A 7,888-nucleotide genomic window follows, 5' to 3' on the forward strand; every position below is an offset into this window, starting at 1 on the left:
AAGTTTATTGTTACATGTCCTTATACCATAGACATAGTGGAGGAAACCAATATTGTGGGCCTGAAGGTATAAATCTTAAAGGGGTTGTCCAGTTCCTATTTGTATTATAGAATACTGCTGCAAGAGAGACATACACATAACAAATGAGTACTCGCCTCTCCCCGAGACTTGTTTTCTTTGCCAGTAGCTCCGTTCATATGTATACGGGCAATTGTGAACAGTTGACCGCTAAGGCCTGTGATTGGCGGCGGCGATCCCCTTGCACAAACAGCACATGACCTGTATACAAACATATAGAGCTGCCGGATATGGAAACGGAGGTCCAGAGAGAGGCGAGTACGCATTGGTTATGTTATGTATCTGACCATGGTTATGTTATGTATCTGTGGCAGTGGTATTCAATAGTGATGAAAGAATAAAGATAGGAACTGGGCAACCCCTTTAATGTCTCGTACATGGTGCTAATCAAAAATAAATTCTGCTCATGTTTTACAATGGTATCCTCCACCATCAGGTATACGTGTACTTTACATTATAGATAAATTGCTAGAATGTTTTTGGTGATGTTATCAATAGCGATTACATAGATGCATACATGTACATGTATATAGAGATTAATTAAAATGACTTTTAATACAAATCATGAGGATAACCTCAGGGTGGTATAGCAACTGGAGCCCGGCTGCCCTAGTAATTTCAAAAATGGGTGGGTCCCAATCCCAATTTCAGAGGTAGGTAGCCATGTTGTCTCTAAAGCAAATGGGAGCAATAGAAACCATCATTGTAAAGTCCCTGCTGTATACCTAAATACCTAAAAGGGAGCCTGGGTTAACAATGAAGTAGAATTGGCCCCTCTATTTAGCTGGTCAGCAGAGGTTCTGGGAATCGGACCCACAAGTTGATGGCCTAAGGATAGCTCATGAATGCTACAGTTCCATGTTCAGACCAATATTAGGAGACAAATGTTACTGCGTGTATAACAAAAAGTTATATAATTTTCTAATATACTTTCTGTATCAATTCCTCAGAATTTTCTAGCTCTTGTCTCGCTATCATTCATTCTGATTACTTCCAGTGGATAAAAATCAGTCCATGGTCATGTGATGGGCAGTCCATGGTCATGTGATGGGCAGTCCATGGTCATGTGATGGGCAGTCCATGGTCATGTGATGGGCAGTCCATGGTCATGTGATGGGCAGTCCATGGTCATGTGATGGGCAGTCCATGGTCATGTGATGGGCAGTCCATGGTCATGTGATGGGCAGTCCATGGTCATGTGATGGGCAGTCCATGGTCATGTGATGGGCAGTCCATGGTCATGTGATGGGCAGTCCATGGTCATGTGATGGGCAGTCCATGGTCATGTGATGGGCAGTCCATGGTCATGTGATGGGCAGTCCATGGTCATGTGATGGGCAGTCCATGGTCATGTGATGGGCAGTCCATGGTCATGTGATGGGCAGTCCATGGTCATGTGATGGGCAGTCCATGGTCATGTGATGGGCAGTCCATGGTCATGTGATGGGCAGTCCATGGTCATGTGATGGGCAGTCCATGGTCATGTGATGGGCAGTCCATGGTCATGTGATGGGCAGTCCATGGTCATGTGATGGGCAGTCCATGGTCATGTGATGGGCAGTCCATGGTCATGTGATGGGCAGTCCATGGTCATGTGATGTACACAGCTCATTGTCATGTGATGTACACAGCTCATTATAGTCACAGAACAGTAGACATCTGCCTAGTAGAGATGAGCGAGTACTATTTGAAACTCCAGTTTCAAATAGCACGCACCCATAGGAATGAATGGACCCAGCTGGCACGCAGGGGGTTAAGCGGCCGGCAAAGTCTGCGTGCCGGCTGCTTCCATTCATTCCGATGGGTGCGTGCTATTCGAAACGGCCGTTTCGAATAGTACTCGCTCATCTCTACTGCCTAGTAACGAGCTGTGCACCTGTGTGTCCATCACATGATCATGGACCATATGTCACATGTCTATGGACTGTACATCACATGACTATGGACTGTACATCACATGACTATGGGCTGTACATCACATGACCATGGACAGATTTTATACACTGCAATTAAGCAGAATGAATGACACCAAGGAGAGATGAAGAAAACCAGAAGTATACCAAATACAGAAAGTATATTGGAAAATTGCACAACGTTTTATGATACAAATAGTAATATTCGTCTCCCAGTATTGGTGTGGTAGCGGACAACCCCTTTAACTTCCCATTAAAACAATACACAGTTGACCCCGCAGCCACCAGATAACAACAGAAGCTTGTTCTCCATATTGTTGGGGGTTCCAGCTGCTGTACACGTCCATCACTGGCTCCCCATTGAAAATAATGGGTGGCAAATTTAAGGCAGAATTTAGAGCTGATTTTGAAGTGCAAGTCATCAATAAAACATGGCCCCAGTTTATGGGTTTCACTGAAGCAGAGAATGGACTGAAGTAATTGCTGGAGCTTTAATTCGGGATGTGGTGTAAATGGAAAACGTGATGGGGAATAGCAAAGGAACTGAAGCAACACATATGGAAAACCAAACACAGCAAGGCTAGAGCCCGGGTTACTCCTTCACATTCTTTTTGCAACACAAAGGGCTGATCGATGCATAAATCTGCAGAGGAGCTGTAAACACAAAACTGGAATCATTGTTAATCATTGCAATGTATTGTATTCGTGATCAGATCCCCTGGGGGTCAAAAAATTTTATGCACATAAAAATGTGCATAAAAAGTCATCAAAACATCCAACATTCTCCAAAATGGTATAATGGGAGTCATGGCCAAAACGGATTAATAAATGAGACGCGGTCTCATGCGCTAGAATGGAAATCTACTCAAGTGAGGAACTGGCATACATGTCCTATATGGCTTGCAACAGTTTCCTAGCGTGAGTTATAACAAATGTCAGGATGGAGCGCATGTTTGGTGCTCAAAAGGGCCAATGCGTCAAAGATGTGCCACAATAACACAGAAAACTGGTGTAGATGGGTTCATAAATTCCGGTGTATATGGATTCATAAATTCCGGTGTATATGGATACACCGCATACAGAAGAAAAAGCCAAAATACGAAAAGTGAAAATTATAACACCAACAAAAAACTGGTTGTAAAAATTAAAAGCGCTTGATGTTTTAATTTAAAAAATACTGAAAAAAACAGGGGCAACACTGTGGCTCAGTGGTTAGCACCGCAGCACCATCTGCAAGGAGTTTGTATGTTCTCCCCGTGTTTGTGTGGATTTCCTCCCATGCTACAAAGACATACTGATAGGGGAAAAATGTACATTGTACAACACTGAAAAAAAAAATGTGTGTGAATGTGGCCGTAGTCTGTACAGTAGTCTGTTGAAATGGAGTATTCAAGGTGACTTACTAAGGTGAGGGCTACATTCCTAGAGAGCAGACGATACTTATACAATCACATGACTAGAAAAATACAAAAATATTATGACATGCTGAATATTAGAATCATGAAGCGACCTTGGGCATACACCGCAATGCAAAAACGTAGAATAACAAATACAACAAGTACACGAGCTGTTAAGAAAGGCTATTCTTCCCCTACCTTTAGATGTCTTCTCTGCGCCGCCGTTGCGATAATATTCCGGTTTTCGTCCATATGCTAATGAGTTTTCTCACAGCACTGGGGGCGTCCCCAACGCTCAAACAGCACTGGGGGCGTCTCCTGTGCTGCGAGAAAACTATCCACCACTTCTTCCTTGTCCCATCTTCTTCAAAAAGTGCCGACTGCACATGTCCATCGCAGTGGGCGCAGTCGACCATTTTCCTGTGGCTGAACAGGAAATAAGAGGCGGAGGCGGCGAACAAGAAGAAGGCAGCACAGGGGATGCCTCCAGTTCTGTTTGAGCATTGGGGACGCCCCCAGTGCTGCGAGAAAACTACAGTACAGTAAGTGAGCAACGCAGCTCTTGGCAAGTAAAGTTTACTGGGAGTTACGCTGATCTGATCAGCTGATCTGTGCGGGTGCTGACTGTCAGGCCCTCGCAGAACTAATAGTGATGACCTACACTAAGGAGAGGACATCAATAATATAAAGTGGACAAACCCTTGAAATTCTAAAATATTGCATCAGATGATGTCATGAGCAGATGACTGCACCCTGCCCGGTCCCAGGACTCTGATGTTCATTTTTAACATTCATTACATACACATATATACAAGAAAGTAAAAAATCCAGCATCAACTAGGTCAGGAAAAGACTTTTGATTCATGGTTTGGTGAGCTGGACTTTTGTTTTTTTGCTTTACATATATACAAGGCTTACCATCTGAGTAATGGGGAAGATACAGAACTTTCTATGTTCTTCACAAGCCTGAAGCTATATTAACCATTGGAGTCTCCTACTACATAACTCCATGTAGTCATGCATACATGACCAGCGTGTCTAATATAGAATGAGGCACATGAGCAGCACATGACTATACCCCGACAGGGCGCGCAAGTGTAGTATTGGAGCGAAGGACAAGTATTTTTAGGTACAGTTATAGGTCTGGGCAATTCTCTAAATAACCAGATCCAAAGGTCATCTCAATAAAATCGATAATCTTGCACTCATCCATCATGTCAATTATTTTGCGTCCATGCCATCCTGTCTCACGCTGCCATTGGCTAAGAGATCGGTCACTATTAAATCAGGACTGCTGATATGTGAATAAGGAACACCAAAAATCAGCAGCGTGGTATAAAATTAAGGGGTGTGGTGTGTAAAAGGGGGCACGTCCTAAATAATCCTTCATTAGTTGCAATCACGGTATAATGTTCAATTGCTTAAAGCTTCAGCATTGTAAAGAAAGGATCAGAATGGAGGGTAAACCCGGGGACTATGTCAGGTCGCCATACTAATTTAATGGGTATTCTAGCAATTTTTAAGTTGCTGATCAGTGGGGGTCTGACCACCAAAGCAAGTCATCAAGATTGGCGGAGGTCTAACATCCAGAAACCCTGCTGATCAACTGACCAAAGGGGCTCTGGCATTAGGACAAGTGCTGTGGCCTCTTCACTTCTTATAAGCACAGTGCCATATGTCGTATAGTGGCTCTGCTTGGTATTGCAGCTCAACCTCATTCATTTCAATGGTACTGAGCTGGTGCATTGCCTTGAGACAATTGGATGGGATGCCATTGACCTGAGAAAAGGAAGGAGAAGGAGGAGATCGCCTAAGTGACGGTTGGGGTCTTAGGTTTCAGTCTTTACCAATGTAAGGGTGAGTTCACACCTGCGCCCGGTCTCCGCTTTAGCCATTCTGCCGGGTTTCTGTCTTCTGCCCCGAGAAACTGGACAGGAGATGGAAACCCGGCGATCAGTTTTCAAACTCATTCCCTTGAATAGGCTTTCAAAGTGACCGCCTATGTGAGTCTTCTGCCTCTCCACGGCTAAATCGTTTTTTGGGTTTTTTTTCAACCGGACAAAAAGTCCTGTATATCTGAACTCTCCCTGGCTCCGATGCACTCCCCACTACTTTCGGTCATCTTCAATGTTGGACCAGACGTCACCTGAACCAGGCCGACGTCACGACGCATAATGACGCCAGGTTGGCCCACATGATGTCTGGGACATCACCAAACATGACGGAAGACATGCACATGAGAGATAAGTAACAGTGATTTTTATGTTCCCTCACCTCCCCTGTACCTCTGACCATTATACTCTGCAAAGACCCCATAGCAGGGGCGTAACTACCGTAGAGGCAGCTGCCAAAGGGTTATTAGGGGGCCCGGTGACAGCCACTACCGCTGCGTTTTTTTTCTTTTTTTTAATAGGCCCTATTTACTTGCCGATCCTGGCTGGGCCGGGATCGGTAAGTGACACCGCGGGCCCCACAAAGGCTATCATTATACTCGGGGGTCTTTGCAGATCCCGAGTATAATGATCGGAGGCCCGGGAGAGGTAAAGGAACGTAACAAACATTGTTACTTACCTCTCCACGATCCTGCCAGGCCTCCTTCCTAGTTGTCTGACGTCACATGAACCCGGCCTGCTTTCCGGGTCATGTGACGTCCAACGTCATAGAAGAGAGCCGACAGCGGACAAGACAGCATAGGAGGACAGGTAAGTAACAGTAATTTTTTATGTTTTTATTCCCCCGGGTCCCCAATTATTATACTCTGGGGTCTGAAAAGACCCCAGAGTATAATAATTGTTTAAGGGTGTCCACTATGGGCTATAATACTGTGTGCAGGGGCCACTATGGGGCATAATACTGTGTGCAGGAGCCACTATGGGGGATAATACTGTGTGCAGGGGCCACTATGGGGGATAATACTGTGTGCAGGGGCCACTATGGGGGAGAATACTGTGTGCAGGGGCCACTATGGGGGAGAATACTGTGTGCAGGGGCCACTATGGGGGATAATACTGTGTGCAGGGGCCACTATGGGGGATAATACTGTGTGCAGGGGCCACTATGGGGGATAATACTGTGTGTAGGGGGCCACTGTGGGGCATACTAGTATGTGCAGGTAACACTATGGCCTATAATACTGTGTGCAGGGGCCACTATGGGCTATAATACTGCGTGCAGGGGACACTATGGGCTATAATACAGTGTGCAGGGGACACTATGGGGGATAATACTGTGTGCAGGGGCCACTGTGGGGGATAATACTGTGTACAGGGGACACTATGGGGGATAATACTGTGTACAGGGGACACTATGGGGGATAATACTGTGTACAGGGGACACTATGGGCTATAATACTGTGTACAGGGGACAGTATGGGATATAATACTGTGTGCAGGGGCCACTAAGGGACAGAATACTGTGTGCAGGGCTTACTAAGGGACATAATAGAGTGTGGAGGAGGGTGCGGTCGAGGTCTTCGGTATCGGTTGGGGGGGCCCATGTCAAAAGTTCGCCACGGGGCCCCGCCATTCATAGTTACGCCACTGCCCCAGAGTATAACAATAGCAGTGTTTGTGGGGTTAGTCGGCCTGCAGCCTTACTTACCAATCCCTGCTCCTGCTAACAGCCACGTCCAAAGAAGGGGAAGTGCAGGTGGCCATGAGTCGGGGCAAGGATCGGTCAGTAAATAGGACCCGTTACCTGTTGAGGTTACTCCAGCAGGTAATGGCCTATTAAAAAAATACCCATCAGGGGTCGCTGGGCCCCCTATTGTCCCAGGCCCTGTGGCAGCGGCTACGGCTTCTATCCCAGCATTTACGCCTTTAGGGCTGTTCAGGTGATGGATCATTGTCTGGCATCTGCATTCTGCCATTTATTAGGCCCGGATGAATAGACCTGACCAGCAGGGAGTCTCCGCGACAAGATTGTCCCGCTACAATCTCTTCCTCTCATTGAAAACAACAGGAAGCAGAACCTGGACGAAATCTGACGCTGATCCGAGGGCGGTATCTGCTCCCAAATCAGCGTCCAATGGCACCTTAGATGAAAATCTATGGCAGATCCCACTGGTGCCATCTCTTCATAAATCTCCCGTTCCCGGCACCAGTAAGGGTCTTTATTAAGAATGGCGCGTAGGTCAGTCTTCCATTGGCGAAGGCTCACACATGGCAGACACTCTGACCGAATGCTTTACAGAAATCTATATACATGCTGCAACAAATCTGTAGTGTGTGAACAAAGCCATAGTGCAGCCTGAGAGTTCCATGTACACAATGTCATTAGACCTTTACTAAGGCTTGAGAGCGCAAGGCACAGCTGCTGCAGCACCTCTTGTCAAGAACCAGGGAATACAACAGTGCAGTAAACATATCACTTACTGGTTGCGTCCTTCTAACCCAGTGAACTTCACAAGCATGGGAGGAAAGGGAGGGCAGCTAGCAGCTAATGACACCAGGTTACAGCACAGCAAATACAAGGCACAGGAGGATGACATGATTGATAGGT

General features: G+C 46.1%; 1 protein-coding gene across 2 annotated transcripts in view; it reads right to left on the reverse strand.

Annotated features, from left to right (window-relative positions):
* Positions 1-7,825, reverse strand: part of KYAT3 (kynurenine aminotransferase 3) — a 29,632-nt gene extending 21,807 nt beyond the window's left edge. Inside the window, exon 1 of one of the 2 annotated variants that reach the window (XM_075286570.1) lies at positions 7,762-7,825. The gene's annotated coding sequence lies outside the window, so the exon portion shown is untranslated. The remainder of the gene's footprint in view (positions 1-7,761) is intronic. The other variant, XM_075286571.1, reaches the window with a different exon arrangement.
* Between the last annotated feature and the right edge of the window lie 63 nt (positions 7,826-7,888).

Source organism: Leptodactylus fuscus, chromosome 9 (assembly GCF_031893055.1).
Source record: "Leptodactylus fuscus isolate aLepFus1 chromosome 9, aLepFus1.hap2, whole genome shotgun sequence".
NCBI lineage: Eukaryota > Metazoa > Chordata > Amphibia > Anura > Leptodactylidae > Leptodactylus > Leptodactylus fuscus.